This window comes from Schistocerca nitens, chromosome 3 (assembly GCF_023898315.1).
Source record: "Schistocerca nitens isolate TAMUIC-IGC-003100 chromosome 3, iqSchNite1.1, whole genome shotgun sequence".
NCBI lineage: Eukaryota > Metazoa > Arthropoda > Insecta > Orthoptera > Acrididae > Schistocerca > Schistocerca nitens.
In genome coordinates, this window is record NC_064616.1 from 42,058,307 (window position 1) to 42,073,952 (window position 15,646).

Below are 15,646 nucleotides of genomic sequence, written 5' to 3' on the forward strand. Positions count from 1 at the left end.
TTCCTCCATAGATTTTGAGACACTTCATTGAAAATGTCCCCAGCAGACTTCAAACCCTCGTGAAAATGAAAGGTGGACACACCCCATTTTTAATTTCCAATAACAGGTCTCAGGTTACTTTTGATCACACGGTGTGTAAAGGGGTATTTAGAGGGACCAGTCACTTGAACCTAGCTGTTTCGAAAGCAGATGTCACACTGATATTTATCAGAATAATTTTAAGGAAGTGTAATTTACTCATGAGGGAGGTCACCTGTAAATTCTTCGTTCGATCAATTCTTAAGTGTTGTTCATCAGCCTGGGATCCTTCCCAAGTTAAATTATTGGAAGAGGTACAGATTACTCGAAGGGCAGCTGCGCGATTCGGTACAGGCACGTTTCGTTGTGGAGAGGGCGTCACAGAAATACTTAACAAACTCCACTGGCTGACAGTGCAGGGGTTGTGTAATTCCGTGATCCCAAGTGCCAATAGAGTTAAGAAATTGTTTGTTCCTCCAGCATGCCAACGTACATCGTGCATAATGGTGAAGAGTGCAAAACTGTAGTGGTTAGGTTTTACACAGAGTAGAAGCGACAATCTTCATCCGAAATACTACCGTAAATGTAACAGGAAAAGGGGAAAATAACTATGGCTGACTGTACACCCGTCGCATACAATACAGCGGTTTGTGGACTGCAGATGTAGACGTGCAGGAACACTTGCAGCGTACACAGCTTTCCGTGGCAGTTTTGGAAGGGCTTGCAGGGAGTGTAGGAGGAAATCTCCGTTTAGAGCAGAAATCGAAGAAAGGGCGTGGTGGCGTAATGTCCGCCTCCTTCATTTATCACAGCCACTAGGCAAATGAGAGTTACCCCTTACGCTACGTATGGAGCATTTAAGAATCTGTGTTTGGAATGCTGCATTGTATGGTAGTGAATCGTGGACTGTGGGAAAACTGGAAAAGAAGAGAATCGAAGTGTTTGAGGTGTTGCGTTGTAGGAAGCTGTTGAAAATAAGGTGAAATGATAACTATATATGACGGTAGTATCTGTTCCCGAAAGAACAGTTACCGTCGATGACCATGCAGCTTTGCTCGAAATGAAAGGATAATTAAATAGACACCGTAGCTGCAAGCAGGCGTTGATACACTTCATTGGGGACATGTTGAAAATGTGTGCCCCAACCGGGACTCGAACCCGGGATCTCCTGCTTACATGGCAGACGCTCTATCCATCTGAGCCACCGCTGGCACAGAGGATAGTGTTGTGGACATGTTGGGAATGTGGATCTCACGGGGAGCGTGCAAGGGATAAGTCCCTGCAGACGCACTATCCTCTGTGCCCGCGGTGGCTCAGATGGATAGAGCGTCTGCCATGTAAGCAGGAGATCCCGGGTTCGAGTCCCGGTCGGGGCACACATTTTCAACATGTCCCCAATGAAGTGTATCAACCCCTGCTTGCAGCTAGGGTGTCTAGTGAAATGATAACATAAGGAATTAAGAGATTCTTCACAGAATACGCGACGAAAGAAATATGTGCAAACACTTTCTAGAAGAAGGGGCAAGACACTAGGACATATGTGCTAAGACATCACGGAATAACTACCACGATACTTGAAGGAGCTGTAAATGGTAAGAGTTTTAGGAGATCATAGAGACTGGAATACATAAAACTGAGGCCGGCCGGAGTCGCAGAGCGGTTCTAGGCGCTACAGTCTGGACCCGCGCGACCGCTACGGTCGCAGGTTCGAATCCTGCCTCGGGCATGGATGTGTGTGATGTCCTTCGGTTAGTTAGGCTTAAGTAGTTCTAAGTTCTAGGGGACTGATGACCTCAGAAGTTAAGTCCCATAGTTCTCAGAGCCATTTGAACCATTTGAACATAAAACTGATAACTTAGAGTTAAGGGTGTAAGGACCGCTCTGAGATGCAGAAGGTGGGACAAGATAGGAATTTAAGGCGGGCTGCATCAAACCAGCCAGACGACCGATGACTAAAAAAAGAAAGACCATCTTCAAAAGGAAATGTTCCTCAGAGAGGTAACAAACACTTAAATGTGTCATGAAACTGAAATCTCATATGAATGGTATACAAGCAGAGGAAGAACCTTATAATAACGTCGGAACAGGCTAGAGGCGTTGATCCAAATTTTCAAAATAGCCAAAGGTCGAAAATTCACTGTTTTGGAGCTATGGGCATAAAACGACAGCTAATCAGTGACGTGAGTACGGAAGTGTGTGCGTTTAAACTAATTTGCTCCAGCTAATTCCTATCCAGCTAGAGAACGTAGTTTCTAATTAAATTAGATGAAGGTAATGGTTTCAGCCGAACAGTCAAATCCAAGGAAACTATAAATTCCAATCCACGGTTGGTTCCGTTAGAAGCGAATTTTCCGTGATGTTCACAGAGTAAGGCTTGACTATTAAATCAACAACGCTAAAAAATTACGTAACTCCATTAATTTGTTAATATAAGAAGCTGCACTGCGGAAATAACAGTGTAATTAACAATGAAATCTAAAGGTCACACGTGTGAATTATTTCTAATATACAGACGTCATGAATGAACGTTTTCATTCCAGCCGATAGTAGATCAGTAAGTAGGAACTTTTTAAGAAAACAGACATTAAATTTTAAACACTTTCATTCTCAAATCATGTTTTTTAAATCGAATATTCGAAGTTATGCGCGGTCGTCTCAGATTGGCTGTCATTTCTTGGCTGTAGATCCACAACAGTGCACTTCCGAACTGCAGTGATTTAGAAAATTAAGCTGAATTCGACATCCCGTATATTGCTGTAACCTTATTATCAGGTTTTTTCTCTGCAACTTTTGCGTTGCTCCAAAATGCTATCAGCCCAAGGTTTTCCAAATACAACTCACCGCGGTCTACAGAGCTGAGGAGTCAGAAAATGCGCGTTCTTTATGTTTTAGTGACAAACATATAAGAAAATTTTAATAGAAAATACGCAAGTTAAATGAAACAAATGTTTCATTCTTATGACATTTTGGATTTAGTGTAGGCACTGGGAACTGTTTATGAGCAATCTGTTGACTTCTTCACTTTTGAAAATTGCAGAAAGTTATTTTCATTGTCAAAAATAAATTTTCTCACTGCTTTGTTGGGTTAGAAGACTGTTTTGTCTCTAACGGCTGTTTTTGCTTGTTAAGTCTGCATGCTCATAAACTCCATATTCGCTTTGAAACTTAAAGACTACAGGTAGTACATAGGGGCCGATGTGGAACCTGTCGTTCAGTGTTCCGTGCGAGTATAGATATCAGAGTTGTAATTGTTCTCGTTTCCGTCCCTGCAGTCGTCTTTTATGACTGCACAGACTGTGTGGCAGTGGGAAAGAAGTATATTGCTTTCTGTCGGAATGGTTAAAGGTCACCCAGGGCGTAGCGTTCACACGTGTGCCTCGAGACATATCTGTTATTGCAAGATACAAACATTTTTTCCGGACCGTGTAATTTCGTGTGGTCTTCATACGAGTATAATCCCAGTTTCTTCTCGCAGCTGTCTAATGAATTAATTTACTAAAGCATCCGTTTTATTGCTTTTATGTAGAATGTCCACAGATTAAAATCTATTTACAGAGTGGAAATCTTAGCACAATTATGTGCAACAGACGACATACGACATTGAACAAAGTCAGTAAGGCACTGCAAGCGAAAAAGAAAACCTGAGCAGCAATACAGAGGGAACGGGGTTTATCGCTGAAACATCCGGTTTTCGATTGCACCGGTTTTTTCCATCTCTAGTTTCACCTGAGGGTGGAAACCGTTCAAAAGAACCGGTTTCTGACGGTTTGTTACGTAGACATCGAACAAAAACTGTAAAATTCTAAGACTCCCAGAGACTTTTACGTTATACGTTTCAAGTTACACAGAATCAGAATATTAGATGAAATAGGTAAATAAAACTTAGACCGTCCACCGTTCTCTGCTTTTCTCGAAAAGCAATGAGGGTTCGAATACTTGAAAAATTTCACCAATATTCTCCTACAGATTTTAATTTTTTGAATCTCTGTTCAAAAATCATGTTGTAATCGAGGATCATACCGTTGTTTGGGTATTGCGAATAGTCTGTAATAAAAGGTGAGAACTGAGGCTGAAGAACTCTGTTTTTCGTGTTTTGATGTATGTTTCCAAGGGCTACAAGCAGACAGAGGCGTAATATGTAGACACTGGCAGCAGGTGAGCTACTTTCTATTATTAACAACTGTAAACGAATTTATTACTGTTGTCGTAACTTCTTTTCTCTTTTAACATTTTATAAAAATGGCAGTATAGTATTTGTAGCGTTCTTTCTCTTTAATTATTTCGAACGAAAAATCGGTTTTTAGTCAAATATTTATCTTTATGGTTCAGCGGAATTTGGCCACAATTGATTTTTAGCTAGCAAAACCAAAAACGCTTTTTCAAAAAATTCCAATGAACGATTTACATACTAGGCAAAATATAACATTCAGCAGGAACAATTACATGACAACAGTTAAAATTTCAATAATGAATTAATCCATTGGCCAATATTAACTGTCGAATATGTACATACATACTCGCTATATAATGTGTTGATCTGTAAGGTGACTTCTTTCATCAGAACTTCCTGCCTAACTCGTTTTTTTAAAAAAGTTTTATTTCAAAACCAAACACTTTGGCATCATTGCTATGACAATCTGATGTACAAGTTTTATACTTAGTCATCAGAAAACAGTAAAAGTACTTGTTACAATGGAGAACAAAAACATACCGAAAAGTATCCGTTATTCAGAACTTAAATACCGGTATCGGTTTTAACTGGTCGATTTTTCCCGTCCCTACGATACAGCCGTCTCTAACGTACAGGCTGTCCACGAAGTCCAATTGTCATTTCAAAAAATCGTAACTTGGAAACTATTAGAGACAGGTAATCGTAGTTTACTGTAAACCGTTAAGCAGCTTTCAAAGAGTTTTCTTTTTCAATTTTTGTAGATTTGATTGGTGTGCATCAAAGTGGCAACAGACCAGGAGAAAGAACAATGTGTCATCTGGTATGCAGAATCCAAAGCTGTGACATCCGAATTATCGACGCCAGTATGGTAGGGCACCGCCGACAAAAACAACCATAATGAGGTGGTTCAAAAACTTTAAGGAGATAGACAGAGTGAAGGAACTTCGTCGAAGTGGACGTCCCCCGTCCCCCTGTGTTAACAGAGTGCAAACTGCATTTCAACAGAGCTCCCAAAACAGCGCATATGGTCCAAGCATTACAGCCAAACGTTCGTCTTCTGAGGTATGCATTCGTGTGTTCTATGATGATCTCCACAGATGCTGACAATGACTACCTGAAAAGGTGCCTTTTTTCCGATGAAGCAACATTCCTGGATATGGGGTTCTGAGAAACCACACGACATACACGGACGCTTCCGTGATAGCCCGAAGCTTAATATTTGGCGTGGCCTAATCCACGATACGGTGAAGCGGCCAGTTTTCTTCACAGAGAACGCTATAAAGGGAAATGTTTATCTTGACATACTGCTACCACAGGCTGAAGAGCTGCAGCCGTCCACCGTCTCGTTGCACGGTGGTGCATCCCCACATTGGAGTTTGGACGTGTGTGATGTGCTGAATGACACATTTCCTGAGAGGTGGTTGGGTCGTAATGGCCCCATCACGTGGTTCCCTCTCTGTCCCGTCGTCACTCCGTTAGACTTCTTTATGTTTAGACAACAAGTTTAGGCTTCTTTATGTTACGTCAAGGAATGTGTGTACACAACATCAGTCAGCGACATTGCTACCGTTCGTGGACGGATCAGTGACGCAGTCAGAACTGTTGATGCTACAGTGTTGCCCCGTACGTGGGCAGGACTCGAAAATCACCTTAATGTCCTACGAACGACGGGTGGAGCACACACTGAAATTCTGACATAACAGAAAAAACTTTGAAAGCTGCTAAACGTTTTACAACAAACCACGAAGCTCTGTCTGTAATAGTTTGCAAGTCACGAGTTTTTGAAACGACAGCGGGACTTTACGGATACCCTGTATATTTTCAGTCAGTATTGCCTAAAATTTTTTGTGAAATGAAGGAAAACCTATAGAGGATCGACAGTTAGTGTATGGTTCAAATGGCTCTGAGCACTATGGGACTCAACTGCTGTGGTCATCAGTCCCCTAGAACTTAGAACTACTTAACCCTAACTAACCTAAGGACATCACACACACCCATGCCCGAGGCAGGATTCGAACCTGCGACCGTAGCAGCAGCGCGGTTCCGGACTGGACATTTAGTGTAGTGCAGTGATTTGCCACTAACGTTAGACATAAACTACTGCAACGTAGAAATAGGTGAAGAGATCCGTTACTTTTCAATTATACTATTGGCGATAAATCATTGGAAACAATAACAACCGTAAAATGTCTGACGTGGAATGACCACATAAAACTACACACCTCCGTAGTCGATGTCGCTAACGCACGCCTGTGCGGTGCCTCTGTACTCAAAGGTAAGCCGGTTCCAATCCTGTGGGGATTTCCAATGACAATATTTCGCCAGCAAGAGGAATAGTAGTGGTGAAGTAAAGTTCCCGATCACCATTCTTGCGCCAATGTCCTGGATTAAATTCCAAAACTCTCTGCAGTGTCTCGTGAAGTGAGGGAGTGTGGCCGGCCGGAGTGGCCGAGAGATTCTACGCTCTACAGTCTGGGACAGCGGGACCGCTACGGTCGCAGGTTCGAATCCTGCCTCGGGCATGGATGTGTGAGATGTCCTTAGGTTAGTTAGGTTTAAGTAGTTCTAAGTTCTAGGGGAGTGATGACCTCAGCAGTGAAGTCCCATAGTGCTCAGAGCCATTTGAACCATTTTTTTTTGAGGGAGTGTGACACTGCTGATTGTGACCCGTCCGTCGAATGGGAATATTAAGCTCGGCAGTCGAGAGGAGTAGGCTATGTGCTGGCACCGTGTTCCCCATGTCCCTTCCCGCATCGCTATGCTATACACACATCCATTACACTCACATATACTCTACAAATACCCATACAATACAACGCTCACATATCCGCAAGGAAAGGTGCCATTGTTCGCGGAAGATGAACAGTCCTTCCAGCAGACGGCCGAACTCACCCTGTGGGACATACCAACCCACAACGACATACGACGTTTACATTTTTACCACGTTAAACTAATTATAGATGCCAGGCTGAGATTCAGTGGAAGAATGATAAAGAAATATTATTCATCAACGAAAGAAGTGGCATGCAAAACACTTGTAAAACTGAATCTTGAGTATTTGTCATCAGTGTGGCAACCTCTCGAGGCTGGACAAGCACAAGAGACAGAGAAAATTGAACGTAGAGCTGCACGCATCGATCGTTCAGTAAGATCGAAAGTGTTACGGAGATGCTCATCAAACACCAGTAGCAGATGCTACAAGAGAGGCTTCGCGTATCACGAAGAGGTTTACTGTTGAATTTCCAAAAGAGGAAGTTCCAGTAAAAGTCGTACAATATAATACTTCCTCACACATACATCTCGCGAAACGACCACGATAAGAAAACAGAATTGTTTGATGTCATATGGAGATTTATCGCCAGTTTTTCTTCCCACATAGAATTTGCCGAAGGAAGGAGGAAGGGAGGACATGGTAGTACCCTCCGCCACAAACCGTAAGGTGCAACTCTACGCTGTCCTTAAATATCGGGTACTTTCATCATCTCTTACTACGAGTTGCTCATCGCACCTGCTGCAACCTTGACTGGCTGTCGTAGCGCTAATTACGAACTCGAATAGATGAATAAAATTTACACTTCGACAACTGTTTTTACCTGAACTACACTCTCTTATAAATTTTAGCCGCGTGTAACCTATTTGATTACTGTTAGGGCTATCGTATTCACTCCAGAGCATTTAATATAGATTTAGGGGGGTCGTTCTCTCTAGAAACAACCTTTAGCACTTCAGTTCGCTCTTACCTTAATTATCATTTGGTTATTTGATTTGCACACCAAAACACAGTGTCGCTACTTTCAACCGAGCCAGGAACTAGCACAAACTCACTTTGGGTAGTTTTCTTCTTAAAATAAACGGATCTCCCTTCTAAACTAGGTCGTCAGTCATGAAGGAACAAATTTTAAAAATAGTTCTGTTCATTGAACTTCAAGTAGTTAATGAAGTTATCTTGGAATAAATGAAACTTTAGTTTTAGTACCAGAATGAAACTCACAAGATATTTAACATCTACCTCTTTACAATCACCTTTACGAAACTTTTCAAATAAAAATAATGTTAGTTATTATTATCATATTGAATTTACTTCATCCTGAGAAACTAAACAAATTAATTTAAACAAATACTGTTACAATGTAACCCAACAAATTTACATTTCTTCACTTCCTCATATTAATTAAACACACAGATTCTACATTAACCGCAATCTCTTTTTCAGTTAACCAATAATATTTTTGACAATAAATTATTACTGTACTGTCCCAAAAAAACTACAGTTTCTTCCAAAAAAGTCTCTCTCTGTCCTGTTACAATATTAAGCAAGAAGTAAATTGTTAGTAGTCTTCTTTTTCAGATGCAGTGCAGTTGAGAATACGGTGGAAGGATTTCAAACCCCTTGAAGAATGGGAAGGTCGGTGGGAAGCAGTGACAGATGTGAGCCTGCATAACATCTTCTCAGGTGCTAAACTTCCAAGTGGATTTGACCTACCACGCAAGACCTGGAATACCCTCAACAGAATCCGTACCGGCCATGGCCGATGCAGGGATGCTCTCTTTAAGTGGAAGAAGCTGCCTAATCCAGCCTGTGACTGCGGGGCTCCATACCAGACTGTTCACCACATTGTGAGTGAATGCAGGATTCGAGCCTATCACGGTGCCGAAGAGGACTTCATGCTAGCAGCTCCAGATGCAGTGCGCTGGATTGAAGGACTGGATATCCAGTTGTAAAGCCAAATTTAAGTTTCTTGTGTGTAAATATGAACATGTAATTTAATTTTATGATATGTCTGTATTAGCCATACGCTAAATAATAAAATATGGTGGAAATGTGCTTTCACAATATCTTCACGTCTCGTATTATTTAGATACACCAAACACGCACTTATTGCTAGCCTTCTGGAACCATTCTATATATAATGCCGATACAAATCCCGCAGAGCCATATTTTGCTTCGAAATATTTTGCGTATACGGCTACAACTTACATGAGATGGTTTATTTCTGCAAAAGCGCTAATTATCGCCTTCTTCTAGAAGCTGCACCATATTTAGCACAAAACTCAAAATCTTATTGAGCTAACTACAACGTAACTTTTACTCAGCCACTGCTCGCTAGCTATTCTCTCCACTGCAGTCTGTCTGCCGCACACTTCTCTCAGAGAAACGGCGAAAAGGCGTACCAAAAAACGAAAAAGACAAGGCCATTTCCTAACACTATAACGACTCTGTCAGGCGGCCAACCTACTGTGCATTTTTCCCAACAAAACATTTATCAGAAACAGACGCCACAGCAGAAGAAGTTAATCATTTAAAAGACGTAATAGCTTCTGTATTTCGGTAGCTGAATACCATCATTTTCTTTATAATAAATCGTCCCTTCATCGCGAAGAGAACAGACATTCACAACGATGATTGTTACAGATACATATGTGCATAACAGAGTAATAAAGCGATCGATTTCTAATTACAAAATACTTACCCCATCATCTTATGACATCTCTCTCCCAATATAAAACACATTGAAATATTTATTAATAACTTATATGCGTTACTGACAACTCATTATCAAGAGGTAAATGTAATCTGTTCCGTACAAAGTTACTTACGGAATGTAGATGTAAATTTAAACTTATTGTACATAGACCGCCAGAACAACTTTTTTCTTTCAAGACAATTACAACCGTGAAATGTCGATGAGCAGGCATGAGGAGCTATTTAAGGTGAAACTACCACACTGAAAGCTGTAGGTAAGACAGATTGCAGACTGAGAATTCTTGGCAGAATCGTAAGGAAATATAGTTAATTAGGTCAGGAAGTACCTTACAAAATACATGATTGACTGATTCTTGACTATTACTCTTCTGTCTGGTACATCTACCAAGAACGATTAACAGAAGAAAACTCAAAGAAGAGCTGCGCATATTGACACAAGGTGGCATAGTCAACGCTGGAGCCCACCGGAAATTTTAAGTCAAATCCAATGCAGACAATATAAGAGGCGTTAAGCATAAGAAACAGACTTACTGTTAAAATTTTTAGAGTCCACCTTGTAAGAAGAGTCAACCAACACATTACTTCTTCCCACGTAAATATCACGAAATGACCATAAGCAGGTAAATTGGACCTTATACACAGACATACCGACTGACGTTCTCCCCGGATAGTATCTGTGAGTGCAGGAGAGCACCAGGAAAATAATATCGATACAGAACGCGCCATATATTACACGTTTTAATGTAGGCTGCGGTGTATCAAAGCGGATGAAGAAAGCTGGTGTGTGCGGTACGGCTATGCTGAAGGAAAGAAAAACACTTGTCTCGTTCCTTATGTCGTCCACGTTGGGCTGTGTTTAGGAAAATTCGATTCTTCATGACAATAAAAGATAGATTAAACAATTATCTATGTCAGACAATTGTTTTCAGACCCTGTTAACGTAACGTGTTATTGTTCAAAACTTGTAATCTCATTCTCTGCCTCGTGATGACTGGGTGTTGTGTGCTGTCCTTAGGTTAGTTAGTTTTAAGTAGTTCTAAGTTCTAGGGGACTGATGACCATAGATGTTAAGTCCCATAGTGCTCAGAGCCATTTGAACCATTTTTTTTTGTAATATCAGTGTCATATTACGTTAAGAAGCGCTGATTTTACCCTATTTCCAGTGAAATGAAATTTCCATACCCACTCCGTCGGTGGGTACGTAAATAAATAGAGCTGCTATTCTCTGTGATAGGTAGAACGGCCACCAAAGTGCATTATTGTTGTTCGTGTTTATTGTGGTTACCAGGCCTGGTAACACTGGACTCGCATTCGGGCAGACGACGGTTCAAACCCGCGTCCGGTCATCCTGTTTTAGATTTTCCGTGATTTCCCTAAATCGCTTGAGGAAAATGTCGGGATAATTTCTTTGAAAGGGCACGGCCCATTTCCCTCCCCACCCTTCCCTACTCCGAGTTTGCGCTCCGTCGCTAATGATCTCGTTATCGACGGGACTTTAGACACTAATCTCCGCCTCCTCCAGACCTGGTAGGGAATGTAAGGGGTGTGAACAACGCCAGATATTAAGTGATGACTGTTGAGGACACAGGGATGCCACGACAGTGTTATCAACACATGACAGAGTTTGAATGGGCCCTCATCGTGAGTCTGCATTTGGCCGGCTGATCGAATCGTCTTTGTGGGGATTCAGATGTGACAATGGCACAGTGTTGGGCAGCATGTGAAGGTGAGGTTGAAATGGCTCTGAGCACTATGGGACTTAACATCTGTGGTCATCAGTCCCCTAGAACTGAGAACTACTTAAACCTAACTAACCTAAGGACATCACACACATCCATGCCCGAGGCAGGATTCGAACCTGCGACCGCAGCAGTCGCGCGGTTCCGGACTGAGCGCCTAGAGCCAATAGACCACCGCGGCCGGCTGAAGGTGAGGACAAACATACTCGCCGTCAAGTTTGTGGTCGACCACATGTGATCACTACGAGGGCGGATCGCCGTTTTGTGCACCGAGGACATTGTAACGCCTTCGCATCTGCACCTGTCGCCGCAGAACACGTACTGGTTTCCCTGCAGTATTCTGCGTCATCCCACTCCATTGGTCAAAGACTAGCAGCAGCCAGATTAGGGGGCTGCCGTTCACACTACAACGCAACTGGCAGTTTGGATCAGAGGGCAGGGTTGGCTCTCTTAGCGCGAGTGGGTTCAGTCGCCGGGGCCCACTATATCCACGCTGGCCCACAGAGCTCTGCTGTACGGGGCTGACTGCCAGGTTGCCGTGCTGGAACGTGGTACAGGCTGATCTCACCAATCGACTACAGCCAGTGCCACTCGTCATCTCCAGATGGGCTGTTGGCTAATGTGTGCACTGGCTGTTAGTGTCACTTATCTGAACAAAATTAAGAAAAAATATAAATCACTGACCACAGAAAATTTAGTGTTTTCTTTGGTTTTCTTGTAATAAACTGTTAAAACTCACTTTTTTTTTGCAGCTCCTTATGAGAAAATTGTGACGCTCCAGCGAGTATTTTATTTTATTTATCGTCTCTTTTAGAAGCATTTCTACCTAACACAATATGCTGTTGTCTCTTAAATATGGTTGTTATAGGTACCCAAATTAACTGCTTGAAAAATAAACTACAAATTGCCGTAAATGTGTTTTGCCTGGTGCAATACTGGGCGGCAGAAACGAGAACGAGGCCAACACGGACCAGTGAGATAAAACTGATACGTAGTCCCGCATGTTAGCAAAGTTCTCGAACGATAAGTACAGGAAGTTGGGGGAAATAGTATGCACTGAGTCGCAGAGAAAACAGCACTTAACAGATACACATAAAAAGGACTTCAGTCGTCAATAATATACTATACTTCACTATTTATAACAGTCTCCGAATGCTGGGATAACTTTTCGATTCCGCGACTGTAGAAATAACGTGGTTTTGAGGCTAAGAACTCGTAGAGCCATGTTGGAGGCTCATTTTCATCCGGAAAAGAAAGTCCTTGAATGTTTTTCGACAGAGAGCAGAAAATGTGAAAATCTGAGTGCGCAGGATCAGGTGAATAAGGCGGGCGCGGAATGTCTTCTCAGTCTATTAGAATGCGTGTGGGTGCTATCATGGAGTAGCATCTCTTTACGCTGTCTTCCTCGTCGTTGTTCTTGGACTACGTGTGCAAGACGTCTCAGCTGTTGAAAATACATCTACATCGTTAGCCGCGCGGGATTATCCGAGCGGTCAGGGGCGCTGCAGTCATGGACTGCGCGGCTGGTTCAAAAATGGTTCAAACGGCTCTGAGCACTATGGGACTTAACATCTATGGTCATCAGTCCCCTAGAACTTAGAACTACTTAAACCTAACTAACCTAAGGACATCACACAACACCCAGTCATCACGAGGCAGAGAAAGCGCGGCTGGTCCCGGCGGAGGTTCGAGTCCTCCCTCGGGCATCGGCGTGAGTGTTTGTTCTTAGGATAATTTAGGTTAAGTAGTGTGTAAGCTTAGGGACTGATGACCTTAGCAGTTAAGTCCCATAAGATTTCACACTTTTTTTTCTACATTGTTACTTTGCAATTCACACTTAAGTGCCTGGTAGAGGGTTCATAGAAACCATTTTCATACTACTTCTCTACCATTCTGGCAAGTGGGAAAAAGGAACACCTAAATTTTTCCGTTAGAGCTCTGATTTCTCTTATTTTATTGTTATGGTCATTTCTCTCTACGTAGGTGGGTGTCAACAAAATATTTCCGCATTCGGAAGAGGAAGTTGGTGATTGAAATTTCGTAAATAGATCTCGCCGCAAAGAAAACCGCCTTTGTTTCAGTGACTGCCACCCCAACTCGCGCATCTTATCAGTGACACTCTCACCCCTATTGCGCAATAACACGAAACGAGCTGCCCTTCTTTGCACTTTTTCGATATCCTCCGTCAATCCTACCTGTTAAGGATCCCACACCGCGCAGCAATATTCCAGGAGAGGACGGATAAGTGTAATGTAGGCCGTCTCTTTAGTGAGTTTGTCGCATCTTCTAAGTGTTCTATCAACACAGCGCAGTCTTTGTTTCGCCTTCCTCACAATATTATCTATGTGGTCTTTCCAATTTAAGTTGCCCGTAATTGTACTTCCTAAGTATTTAGTAGAATTGACAGCCCTTAGATTTGTTGCGATTTATCGTATACCCAACATTTATCGGATTTCTTTTCGTACCCATGTGGATGACCTCGCACTTTTCTTTGTTTAGTGCCAATTGCCACTTTTCGCACCATACAGAAATTATCTCTAAATCATTTTGTAATTGGAATTGATCGTCTGATGATTTTACTAGACGGTAAATTACAGCATCATCTGCAAACAATCTAAGGGGGCGGCTGAGATTATCACCTAGATCATTTATGTAAATCATGAGCAGCAGAGGGACTATGACACTACCTTGCGTAACGCCAGATATCACTTGTGTTCTACTCGATGATGTACCGTCTATCACTACGAACTGTGACCTCTCTGAGAGGTAATCACGAATCCAGTCACACAACTGAGACGATACTCCATATGCACGCAATTTGATTAATAGTCGCTTGTGAGGAAATGGTATCAAAAGCCTTCTGGAAATCTAGGAATATGGAATCGATCTGAGATCCCTTGTCGACAGCATTCGTTACTTCATGGGACTAAAGAGCCAGCTACGTTGCACAAGAACGATATTTTCTGAATCCGTGTTGGTTATGTATCAATAAGTCATTTTCTTCAAGGTGATTCATAATGTTCGAGTACAGTATATGCTCCAAAATCCTACTGCAAATTGAGGTCAGCGATATGGGTCTGTAATTCAGTGAGTTACTCCTATTTCCTTTCTTGAATACTGGTGTGAGCTGTGCTACTTTCCAGTCTTTAGGAACAGACCTTTTGTCAAGTGAGCGGTTGGATACGATTGTTAAGAAAGGCGCTATTGTGTCTGCATGCTCTCAAAGGAACCTGATTGGAGTACCATTAGGACCGGAAGACTTGCCTTTTTTTAAAGAGATTTGAGTTCTTTCGCAACACCTAAGAGATCTACATTGTGGATGAATTTCAGCAGTGATGTTTACCTCTGAGAAGCAATTTGTAGTACACCACACCGTCGCTGTTCCACCAGATGCATAACAGTATCTTTTGTGGATGCGCGCAGGTCTTTGTACAGGGAGTTGCTGCTTTGTTTGGGCTCAACCATTCCTTTTTTTCCTTGTCTGACTACAAAGGCACCATTTCTCGTCATCTGTAGTGATACAGGATAGGAATGGTCGGTGTTATTGGCTCTGAGCACTATGCGACTTAACTTCTGAGGTCATCAGTCGCCTTGAACTTAGAACTAATTAAACCCAACTAACCTAAGGACATCACACACATCCATGCCCGAGGCAGGATTCGAACCTGCGACCGTAGCGGTCGCTCGGCTCCAGACTGTAGCGTCTAGAACCGCATCTACATCTACATCTACATCTATACTCCGCGAGCCACCTTACGGTGTGTGGCGGAGGGTACTTATTGTACCACTATCTGATCCCCCCTTCCCTGTTCCATTCACGAATTGTGCGTGGGATGAACGACTGCTTGTAAGTCTCCGTATTTGCTCTAATTTCTCGGATCTTTTCGTTGTGATCATTACGCGAGATATATGTGGGCGGTAGTAATATGTTGCCCATCTCTTCCCGGAATGTGCTCTCTCGTAATTTCGATAATAAACCTCTCCGTATTGCGTAACGCCTTTCTTGAAGTGTCCGCCACTGGAGCTTGTTCAGCATCTCCGTAACGCTCTCGCGCTGACTAAATGTCCCCATGACGAATCGCGCTGCTTTTCGCTGGATCATGTCTATCTTTTCTATTAATCCAACCTGGTAAGGGTCCCATACTGATGAGCAATACTCAAGAATCGGACGAACAAGCGTTTTGTAAGCTACTTCTTTCGTCGATGAGTCACATTTTCTTAGAATTCTTCCTA

The 15,646-nt window shown here is 42.4% G+C and overlaps 1 non-coding gene across 1 annotated transcript; it reads left to right on the forward strand.

Annotated features, from left to right (window-relative positions):
- Window positions 1–1,319: 1,319 nt before the first annotated feature.
- On the forward strand, window positions 1,320–1,394 carry Trnat-ugu (transfer RNA threonine (anticodon UGU)). The gene has a single exon. It is a non-coding gene; the product is annotated as a tRNA-Thr (tRNA).
- Window positions 1,395–15,646: the final 14,252 nt, after the last annotated feature.